Source organism: Podarcis raffonei, chromosome 13 (assembly GCF_027172205.1).
Source record: "Podarcis raffonei isolate rPodRaf1 chromosome 13, rPodRaf1.pri, whole genome shotgun sequence".
Classification (NCBI taxonomy): Eukaryota; Metazoa; Chordata; class Lepidosauria; order Squamata; family Lacertidae; genus Podarcis; species Podarcis raffonei.
Window position 1 is genome coordinate 31805385 of NC_070614.1, and position 12452 is coordinate 31817836.

Here is a 12452-nt window from a genome sequence, read left to right on the forward strand (position 1 = left end):
TGCTGGCCACATGACCCAGAAGCTGTACACTGGCTCCCTCGGCCAATAAAGCGAGATAAGCACCACAACCCCAGAGTCGGTCACGACTAGACCTAATGGTCAGGGGTCCCTTTACCTTTATCTGCCATTTCAAGTGTTAAGCAGGTGTTTTAGAAATTCAGTTTTTTTTAAATAGATAAATAAAATGATTGCAAAAGATATATTGAGGAAATATTGCATATATCTATGGAGTTCTGTTATGTGTCCAATGGACCCCTGCTCAACTCAAGTGGAGACAGCCCTGGATCATCAGGAGAAAAAACAGCACAGAATTCCAAACCAGTAAAGAGGAAGTCACATCAATATCTCAAAAGAAATATATGACCCAAGCTACTAACTTCTACTTATTTCTCTTTGTGAGATACTTCTTGTTGTTCAGCTCAGGCTTCATGACAATAATATAACATTTAGGAAAAAAGATACAGCCCAATAATCCAGCACTAGAGGCTAAGATGGAGAAGATCTCCACAGCCACCATGTATTTTCCCTTTGTGCTCAGGTAAGTTGGCACAAAAGAGACCCACACACTGCAAAACACCAACATGCTGAAAGTGATGAACTTGGCTTCATTAAAAGTACTGGGCAATTCCCTAGCAAGAAAAGCCACAACAAAGCTGACAAGAGCCAGAAACCCCAGGTACCCAAGAACAGAATAAAACATAGGGACAGACCCTTCATTACATTCAACCACAATCTCTTTAGCCAAAGTGTCCATGTCCAAATGTGTGAATGGAGGGGCAGTAAGGAGCCACACAGTACAAAGAGCTCCTTGAATGACGGTGCAGGAGAAAACAATAGAAGCTGCCAGTCTTTTCCCCACCCAATTCCTCATCCTGGATCCTGGCCTTGTAGCCATGAATGCCAAAATCACTGTGAAAGTTTTTGCCAACACACATGAAACAGCCACGGTGAAGACGATGCCAAAAGCTGTTTGCCTTAGGAGGCAGGTCACTGAATGAGGCCTTCCAAAGAACAGCAAAGAACAGAGGAAGCAAAGCAAGAGGGCGATGAGCAGAGTAAATGTGAGGCCAAGATTGTTGGCTTTGACAATGGGAGTTTTCTGGTATTTAATGAATATTGATAGCATCAAAGCTGTGATCACAGCAAATGAAAAGGCCATGAAAGCTAAAGTGATGCTCAACTTTTCATCATAAGACAGAAAGTGTAACATCTTGGGGAGACATCCATCTTGCTCTTCATTTGGATACTGATCTTCTGGGCATTTTATACATTTGTCATTATCTGGGGACAAAACATACAATCACAAATCAATTCAATGAAACTAGCACATAGGCAAATGTCTGAATGAGAAGGAAATCTGGAAAAGCAATGTTCACTATCATGCAGAAAGAGCATTCCACATGCGTATGTGGTGTTAAGGTTATAAAATTACAATAAACATATATAAAGTTTAACATTACAAACTCTATTATCCAAATTCACACAAACTTAACTGAGCCATGGAGGTCAAGAGGAAATGATGCGCATATGACAACATGGTTGATACTTGCCTTTTGGGTTAGAAATCTTCCCTTGTGCACATGCATCACAATCGTAGCAACAGAATGGCTCCCCCTCCTTCTTTTTTCTCACAAACCCTGGATGACACATATTATTACACACAGAAGAAGGTGGTATCTATTCAGAAATGCAAGCAAAGAAATGGCTAGTACATTTAAGGGTGTGCATCGATAGGGGTGTTCTGAATGAGATTTTCACATGTCCAAATTAAAGGTGTCTTGAATTGGATCATGAACTCTCTATTCTGGTAATAGGGTGCCAAAAATTGCCACCCTTTTAAACAAATGCTGCATCCCCTGCCCATGGGTATATTTTACATTTGGTTTTACCATCACTGTTATCTCCTTACAGGAGGAACATAGGAGGGAAGCAAAGGAGACTGCCCTCTACTTTGATCCAATTGTCTCAATATTGTTTTATGACTCTTCTCCAGGGAGAGATTTATTCCAGCACAAAGAGGCTGTCTTCCCAAAACTCCATGACGTACTCAGAAAAAGCAGTTGTATCAATGATTCTTGGAATAACAGGGTTTTCACTGGGAGATGACATTTCCCCACCCAACACTTTAATAGGGATCAATGACCTCTTTTGACCACCACCCCTTCCCATATGGGATTCAGTATCTCTCTTTAATGGAGAACAGGCTGTATCTGCAAAACACAGATACACAATTAATTTTTTAGCTGGTACATAGTTGTTGTATATACTGATCTCCGTCAATCAGTCACATGGAAAGTAATGGCATCAGAGGCTGGGGGTCGCTTGGAAGCAAAACAAGTTCAGACTTTCTGGGTCACGATATCTACTCCTACAATGCACAATGCATAACGAATCACTATGATGGCTCCATTGATGCCCCACAAAAGTCTAGTGTGTTATATGACAAGGGACATATTAAACATGAACTATTCCATATATTTCTACTTTTGTTATCTCTAGCATTGACACTTCATAACTATTTCAATGCAGTTCTCATCTTTAATTAAAGTTATAAATGACTATCTTAAAGAAAATATTTTTTTGATTTTAAAGAATAAGTGCATTTGCTCAAGATTTTTAATGCAGTTCCTTGAGCTGTTTAACACTGCAGATTACGGTAATCAAAAACAGCACAGATCAAACAAACAGTGGTGCTCTGGACTGATACAGACTCTCTTTCTACACTCAACCCCCTGCCGCATGGCTATTCAGAACATCTATTACCTCTTTTACATTTTAAAAAAATATTTCACTTAATTGCATTCAAACCATTAACATCATTTACAATTGGGCACAAATAATCTTCTCATATGGGAAGAATGGCCCCTAGAACGGGCAGCCCCAAACTTCCTTGATTCCAGGTCCTACATAATTTCAGAAAAACGACATAATATTTTGCAAAATAATACTTTATTTCATACCAATAGTTCACAACTGTTGCTGTGCTCAGTGTTGACTGCTGGTGCTATGTGCACTCCACAGAGATCTACTTTAAATTTTAAATGGTTTCTAAAAATTGATGGGATGAAAGTACTTTGAGTGAGGGTGGGAATGCATTCTACACTGGAAAATTTTCATCTGTATGTATGATATACTATTTTGAAATATATTTGTAAAGCATCTTAAAGCCCTAAATGATTGTATGTAAATCTGGCAAATAAATAGATGAATAAATACATTGAGGATACCCACTAGAATATTCACTGATATTTTGTACCTGAAACCAAAATTCAGGCCCTACCTGCTTAAACACCTTGTGCCAAGTGATGATCTCCTCATTAATGGTGAACTGTCTGCCACCCCATGGATCCATCCTCCCTACCTTCACCTTCATGAAAGAACGATTTGGGAAAGTAACCCAGTTTATAAGATCAAATCCACTTTCTAATTCACCTTTCTCATTCAGAGACACCAGGTCACCAATACTGTTATTAAAAAAGATTCTCCTCAAGAAGTGATGAAGCTAAATTTGAAAAAGTAAAATCAGTTTAAGAAAAATAGAGAAAAGACAATAAGGTTTTTTTTACTCCATCATTGTTTCTTTCTTTGTTTTGATGATAACTATATTCCACCTTTCCATCCATCAGGCTCTACAAGACTATTTAAAAACAATATAAAGTCAATAGTTACAATTAAGAGTATATGCCAATGAGAAAATTCAGTTCTTTTGTCAAAAGCAACCAATAAAGATTATTTGCAAAGAGAGAGAGAGAGAGAATAAGACGAAAAGAGAAACCTCATTTCAGACCCTGACTCAGTGCTTTGCAATGTAGCTGATTTGGAGACTTCTCAATTTGACTCAGGAAATGGGGGCATCTGCTTCATTTTGCCATCCATTCACTTCTGAGAAATCATAAAATCTATAGAATTTCCTTTTAACAAATAAAAGGATAGAATTTGAAGGTATAATAGTTGGTAAGCCTGCCAAATTACTGATCATCAGGACTAGGGATTTTCATGCTAGACACCTCTAAACTTTAATCACATTTTAATGTACATTTATAAGCACCATTCAAAATGTTTGTTTTGACCTTTAAAGTCCTAAACAGCTTTTGCCCTGTATACCTGAAGGAGTTTCTCCACCCTCGTTGTTCACCCAGACACTGAGGTCCACCTCTATAGGCCTTCTGGTAGTTCCCTCATTACCAGAAGTGAAATTACAAGGAACAAGACAGAATGACTTCTCGGTAGTCACATCCACCCTGTAGAATGCCCTCTCATCAGATGTAAAAGAGTATAAAAAACCATATAAGTTGATGTAGATATTTGAAGGAAGCCCTATTTCAGTAAGCTATTAATGGTTGATGTGTCCGTCCAACCTCAGTATTTTTGTTTGAAGATGCCCAGAGTTGCTGGGGTATAAGAAATATATTATGGTGGTGCTGATAATGGTGCATGGCCAGCCTATCCTATTTCTTGAAATGAACAAAATGAATATGGTGGTGGTCATGAAGATGGTGGTGATGGTGCAGGTTCAGCAAATGAACAAAATGACACTGTGCTGCTCCACCACCACCACTAAAGCCTAAGTTATGGAGTCACTGCCCCATCGGGTTCCAACACCTGAGGGAGCTGCTTCAGTCTGCTTTATGGGCAGGCCGGCAGGCCCTGGTATTACACATCTTCTCATGATTGTCGAAATGCTTTGGTTAATGAATAATCACCTGCCATGGTTGTGAGTTTGAAAGTGCTGCCACTGCTTTGTGCTTCAGATTCAATGCATACATTGTATGTAAAGCATGGGCTAACACGTAGGCAGCATTATATATACTGTAGCTTTGGGGAGTCATGCTCATTTCAAAAAATGGTCCTGGAAGGCTCTCCAGCTTTTCCTGACCGGTGCAAGTTCCATTGCTCTCTACAGACTCCTGGGAATCCACAAGTAAGCAGTCAAAGGCCTGATGCCAAAAGTCCTTAATAAAACTGTCTCCACTGAGTGAGTAAGGATTTAAAGGCTGAATGAAATGATGAAATTCCTCTATCTGATTGGTGTGAACAGCAGCAGACAGGGCTCCATGAAAGACTTCTATACTCCATTTTTTGTTAAACTGTACTGCTGGGAAGTCCCATTCAGCTGTCAAGATCCATACTCTTCCTAAATATGTCTCTACCTTATTCACAGTTTGTATTTGATACAGCAATAATATCAAATGAAGTATAGATAAAGTTTCTGCAAATACAATAATTGCTTTTGCTTTGTGGTTTTTAACAAAGCAGGCCATATCCCCTTTTGTATAGTACTCATTAAGCAATTTAGAAAAGTCTGTCGGGGATGGCATTCTGTCAGTGAAAGCCAAACAGATGCCATTCTGGGAAAGCTTTGGAACCAAGGTCTGCATAAAATTCTCTCCTTTATCATTGCCCGATGTAACGATGCCAACCCATGTCCACTGGAAATGCAGAAGTAATTGGATAATCAAATAGTACTGATTCTCTTCATTAGGAACCACACGGTAGATGAAAGGGAACTGGGTTTTCATACTCTGAGAGGGACCAAATAAGAAATAAGAGACCTACAATAAAATAAAATAAAAAATATATTGCTGAAAACAAATCAGAAGTGTAGTGTGCTTTCTGAGAGGGTGCTTTCTGGAGAAATATTATTTTTCCCTCCCACAATAATTTTTCACATTTTTTTAGGGTTTGGAACTGCTTTGTCCACATTCCTTCATTATGACTATTAATAGTAGATTTTCCATCTCGTAATGTTGGGGACCTGAAAGTGGTTCTGGGTCAAAGGTTGGACATGAAACTCTACAGTAGCTCATCTTTCAAGCAGTTATCAATGATTTTTCTTAAGGGCAGAAATGTCTCTGTCTAGATTCTAGGATGTGAAAAGCAGAAATGCTGAGAAGAACCTTTAGTCTATCTTCCAAAATGGGGAGGGGGCGTGAAGCAGTGACCCACGCCCCCCTTGTGGCAGTGATACCAGGGTTCCCCATAAAAGGGGTCTTGAGGGGAGGCATTGGCCATATTCTGAGAGGTTGTCATTGCTTTCCCCTCCAAAGGTGGTGAAACGGGGGGGGGGGTGCTCTCTGCTTGAACCTATGTTCTCCAAAGCCAGCCCATTCCCCACACAGTCTGGATAACCCTTAAGTCTCCCAGATCTCCAGCTGGGGACTTGGAAGGATAAATGCCCTATGCCTGAGCCAAGGTCTCCCTACATCTGAAGCTTTAAATAAAGTTGTGGCCAATTTTAATCCCATAGCACGTTGTCTTTAGTCATTATTCCGCTCAGGGGTCGCCTGGGGTTGGGGGGACTCCGCCTGTCCACGCAATGCTGAGAAAATCTTTCCTGAGCTAAGTCAATACAGTGGCACCTCAGGTTACAAACCCCTTGGGTTACAAACACTTCGGGTTACAGACTCCGCTAACCTGGAAGTAGTACCTCGGGTTACAAACTACACCTCAGAATGAGAACAGAAATTGCACTCTGGCAGTGTGGAAGCAGCAGGAGGCCCTATTAGCTAAAGTGGTACCTCAGGTTAAAAACGGTTTCAGGTTAAGAAGGGACCTCTGGAACAAACTAAGTTCGTAACTAGAGGTACCACTGTATAGCACTATGAAAAAGATACAGGATTTGTGACTCCTTGTGTGTAGCAGCACTGGACAATCATTTATTGACTGGTATTCTTACTCACTCTTTCAATATGCTTGTCCAGATCAGCATTGATTAAGAGGTTACTGGTTATGGTGGAACCCAGGTAGACAAAATTGTCTACCACCCTATGTGTGTGGTACTTGTATATTCCAAGTATCATTAGGCAAGATATATCACCGTGAGTCGTCCCACCCCTGGCACTCTATTTTCCCTCACAAGCTTCTCCATGCCTCGCATACATACCTGAGGAATCTTATAGGTGCTTAAGATAGTAGCCATGCAAAGGGAGGTTTCAGAGTCAAGTCCCCCAATGACAGCTATCAGATTCTTCTTTGTATCACACTGGTAGTTGGGTACCATTTCTTTCACTTTAAAAAGAAGGTTCAATGTAGTCTGGTAGGTCATCTTTTGACTGAAGTAGCTGTCATAGATATTAAATCCTAATGTAACATTTGGTAAGATCTTGGGATCTTCATTAATCTCCTTCACCGCAAACACCAATGCTAGGACATGCTGGTAATATTTTGTCACTACACTGTAAAGAAAGCATATGGCACATTGCATCATATCACATTAATATTATATGTACATGTTGTGAATCACCCTGCTATTTATGGATGATTCTGTCAACTACAACAACAACATTCTAGATCTCATGAACTGCTTGTCAAGTCTACATTGTCCTTACAGAGGCACCTGACATCTAGCATGTGCATTAGTAAAATATATCGCTTTAGAATCAAAGATTTAAAAACATGAAGAATTTAAACAAAAATATTTAGGGTGTTTTTCATTGCTTTTAATTATGTTTGAATATTGCAAGGTGCTTTGTTTGTCTGATGTGAAAGGAAGCACAGGTAGATTAATAGAATTGTCAATTATGCCTCTATATTCATATAAAAAACTGATTTCATAAAAGACAGCAAAATTTCCAGAAATGAAAAGAACTAAAAATAATCTTGTGCCATTCCATATATTCTTGAAATATATCTGGAAGAAAACAAAACAAAAGGGAGACGAGTATATGATATATAACAGAGTATAGCTGATAAGAAGGTCAGGTGGATATTTAGAAATCTATAGAGATATTTGAATGGCAGAGAAATTGGTAGATTCCTAAATAACTGCTTATACTAACAGTAGAACCACTGGAATTAAAGTATCTCAAATGCATTGAGTCCAGTGACTCTTATCTGAGTATGACCAAACCTGGATATTCACAGTCTTTCTGTTATCTACATATGTGATTATTATAGTATGACCATGAACATTTTTCTGAGTAAAATGATAGTTTCCTTACATGACATCTTCAATAAACATTAAATTGGGGTGTTGCTTGAAGGATATAGTGTCAAAAAAGGAGAAGAATTGTGAAAATATACTGCCAATGATGAGGTCACCTTGCTGATAATACTCATGTGGGATCCGGAGGGGATCTCTCATGTTGCAAGTAAAGGGAAGTGTCTTGCAATCAGTTAGGGAAAGAAACACCAACTGTACAATCAGTAGGCACACCAACAAGATCAGCATTACAACTGTAAGCGTGAATCTTTTTCTTCTGCAACAAATTCCACTGCTCCAACCTAATTCTTTAGTATTGAATTTCCCCCCATTTAAAACACACAGTCACAATGTCTCTACATTCTACTAGTCAATGGTGACTCTTTGCATCCTATAAAACTCCCAGCAGCACTGCTTGTCCAGCCTGTCACCCTGCAGTCTGAAAAACACAGGTGTGTTTTGTACCTCTTTTCACCATGATTCCTTTTTATGAGAATAGTCACTGAAAATACATGGCATCTTTTGCAAGGAAGAGGATTGTCATGATTTTCAATAATTACAGGGTTCACAATTAAGTCCCCAAGGCACTCTGCTCATAGGGAACAGAACAACTGAATAAAACATATTTATTAGCTGTAGTCTCATAATTTTCATTCCTTGAGTCAGCTGCAACACTTGGACTTAATGTGACATTGTGAAAGAAACTATATCCAGTAGCATTAGTTCTGGGGATTAAATTATAAAGCAGGAATAAGAAACTTGTAGCTCTTCAGATATTATTGGACCCTCATTCCTATTATCCCCAGAAAGTATGGTCAGTGGTGAAGGAAGATGGGAGTTGTAGTCCAGTAATATTCAAAGGGCCACAGGTTCCTCATCCCTGCCATTGAGGTGGTGGGCATGATTAGGGTAGAGATCATAATGATAGGCTTGTTTATTGTGTTCTACATTGCGGTGCTTCTAATATAAATTCAGAGATTTCTTCTGCCAATGTGAATTACATTAGAGCTTTCATGATGACTTCATATTTCCAGACTTATAATTTATGGTTCACAGATTGATCTCCCATTGAGCTGCTTCTCTCTGTTCCTTTAGAACAGGACTTGCCTGCCCACGAGGCTAGGTGAGGTGGTGGTCTCAAGGTGGCAGCCTCCAGCAGCTGGACACCATGCCACTTCACACTTGCCATGCAGCTATGCCATTCCTCCCAGCTGATGGGAAGGAGGGGGAGGTACGCTCCTTGGAAGCTGGATCTGCCACCTATTTGTCTGCACCAGCACTATGGTAGCCAACATGGTGCTTCACCAACGGCATGTGACGAGAAGGGTAATGGGGAGAGTGGGTGGGGTGGGGCAGGGACTCCAGCTACTACCAGGGCAGAAACATATGAGATGAATTTTAGTAGGAAGGAGAGGATGTATTACTGGTAATAACAGTTTATCCCTCCAGTCTCCAACAGTTTTAAAATAACATCATTTGGCAGCAAAAATAGAAGCTTTAAAAAAGTAGGTTGCAAAGCCTTCCCTTTTGAGCAACTCCAGCTTATGAAATAGGCTGGCTTCCTCTACATTACCCCACATAACAAAGTATTGGGCAGCAATTTATAAGGTAAGCTTTAAAATTGTGTTTACTTACTCAGTAGTCTTGCGCTGGATCACAGTAAAGGCAGCAGGAAAACTATGCAGGTAAAATACTTATGTTTACAGCATAACCAGCACAAGAGAGAGAGAGAGAGAGAGAGAGAGAGAGAGAGAGAGAACGAGATAGCGTGAGAGCGCATCAGGAAGGAAAAGGGCTTTTATTTCTCATTTCTTCCCACCACTGAAAACAGGTGAAATCACATCACACAGAGCTCTCCACCAGTTACATTCCTATGGTCTCAGCCTGTCTTTCTAGCAATACAGCTGTTTGGCTGTTTTACCCTAAGCTTACTAACTGTCAAGAATATGCTTTTGTTGAATTTGTCTGCAATCTCCCACAAAACAAGACTTGACTGTGAGGTATGAGGAGGCAGCCGCAGCCAAGTGAGGCTAGGAGCCGAGTGATGCCAGGAGCTTTCTTTCTTTCTTTCTTTCTTTCTTTCTTTCTTTCTTTCTTTCTTTCTTCCCTCCCTCCCTCCCTCCCTCCCTTTTGTAGTGGATGAGGGCCCCCAACAATCACCTCCTGAGGATCAGCTCTGATATTCATACCAGACAAGGGAACCTGCTAAGTAACTCGCTGCTTCTGTGAGACATTCTGCGGGCTGTATAGTTACTTGCAATGGCGCATTGCAAATGTTCAAACCGCTGCACAATGGCGGCAGCTACAACCCTATGCAGGAAAGAATGATATGTCCTTTGCTAGTTACTGTTCACTCACTCTGCTTTAAAAGGATGACATTACTTTCTTCTCCACTCTTGAACAGTGCACAAAGCTTGGTTTTCAGACCCTTAATCATCTTGGTCACCCTCCTCTGCACATATTCCAGCTTGTCAATGTCCTTCTTAAATTGTGCCACTCAAAACTGGACATAGTACTCCAGGTGTGGTCTGACCAAGGTAGAATAGAGTTATACTCTTACTTCCCCTGATCAGGGCACTATACTTCTGTTAATGCAGTCTAGTATTGTGAATCTGATTGTTCATGTCAAAATGTACTGATTTACTTTGGCCCCTATTGAAATTCATTTTCTGAGTTATGGCCCATTTTTCCAGTCTGTCAATATCATCTTGAATCCTGATTGTATCTTGGGGGTATTTGCTACCCGCCCCATTGTAATCTGCAAATTTCATGAGAATCCCATCAATTCATTCTTCCATGCATACTTCATCCAGATTGAGTATTTATTGGACAGAACATATCAAAAGACCAGAAGAAACTTCATGTATGAAACCACAGCTGCCAGGATGCTTTATGCGCAGAGATGGAAGGAAGATACTATCCCAAACAAGTGGCTTGCAGAATTAATGGAGTGCTCAGAAATGGCAAAACTTATGAGAAGAATAAGAACTCAAGAAGAAAGACATTTAGTAAAAAAAGGGGGGTTATTTAAATTATTTTAAAAATAAATTAAATACATTAGCAGATTGATATAAAACCAAGCAGTTGTAATGTGACTTTTCCAGGGGTAGGGAAGTAGACAGAATAATAATAATAATAAAGATGTAAAGTGGGAGTTGCAGTATAATTACCCAAGAAGGAGTGGGAGAGGTGAGTCAAAATGAGAGATAAGAATGGAAAGGAAGATAACTGCTGTTAAATGGAAAACTGAAAATAAAATTTAATTTAAAAAGAGTATTTATATATCTAAGATACACTGGGGACATATGAAATAATCCAGCTGCATTCTAAACACATTGTTGCCTACAATCAATCAGACAGCTGAAATCCTATTTACCTTCCTTTCTGTTATTTATTTAAAATTATATTATATATTTGTAATTTACAAATAACCAATCACACATTTGACAATGGAAGAAACAACCATACAATGTCAGCTCCACAGTATGCAGACTAATGCAACAGCCTACACAATTATATGCAGGATGATGAATATTTATGGGAAATTTTATCACTTATTTTGTTAACCCGTGTGCCATAGTGCCTAGAATGATGTACTAGGACATAGGAAATCAGAGTTTCATTCCCCACTCAGCCATGAATCTTGTGCTACTCTCACTCTCTGCCTGAACTATCCCAAAGGGTAGTTGTGATGATAAGATGGAGAGGAGAACAAGTCTGTATACTGCCTTGAGCTCCTTAGATAACTATAATAAGAATATTTGAAGAAATATATATATATATATAAATCCCACACTCTTTCTCTCAATAAATTTTACATTGTAACATATTGTTATCACATCTGACATCAGAGCAGCTGCATTCTGTGAACAGTGCTATACTCTGCCTTTGGGGTTATTATCTTCCTTTGGGACATTTTGTGGGCACTGGGGGGGACAGCTGTTGTGTATACTGATTTCAAGGGATCAGTCACATGGAAAGTAATGGCATCAGAGGTTGGGGTGGGTTGGATGTAACACAAGTTCAGCCTTTCTGGGTCAGGATAACTGCTCCTACAATGCACAATGCACGAAGAATCACAGTTCTTATGATGGCTCCATTTATGCCCGATAGAAGTCTAGTGCATAATATGACAAGGGACAAATTAAACATGAACTATTCCTTATATTTCCACTCTAGTTATCTCTAGCTTTGACACTTCATAACTATTTCAAGGCTGTTCTCATCTTTAAAAAATAAGTTATAAATGACTGTCTTAAAGAAAATATATTTCGATTTTTTATTTTAAAGAATAAATGCATTTGCTCAAGCTTTTTAATGCAGTTTTAATGCAGCTGTTTAGCACTGCAGATTAATCAAAAACAGCACAGAACAAACAGACAGTGGGGCTCTGGACTGATACAGACTCTCTTTCTGCACTCATCCCCCTGCCGCATGGCTCCTCAGAAAACATATTACCTCTACTACAATTTTAAAAATAGGTATCTTAATTGCATTCAAACCATTAACATCATATACAGTTGGGCACAAA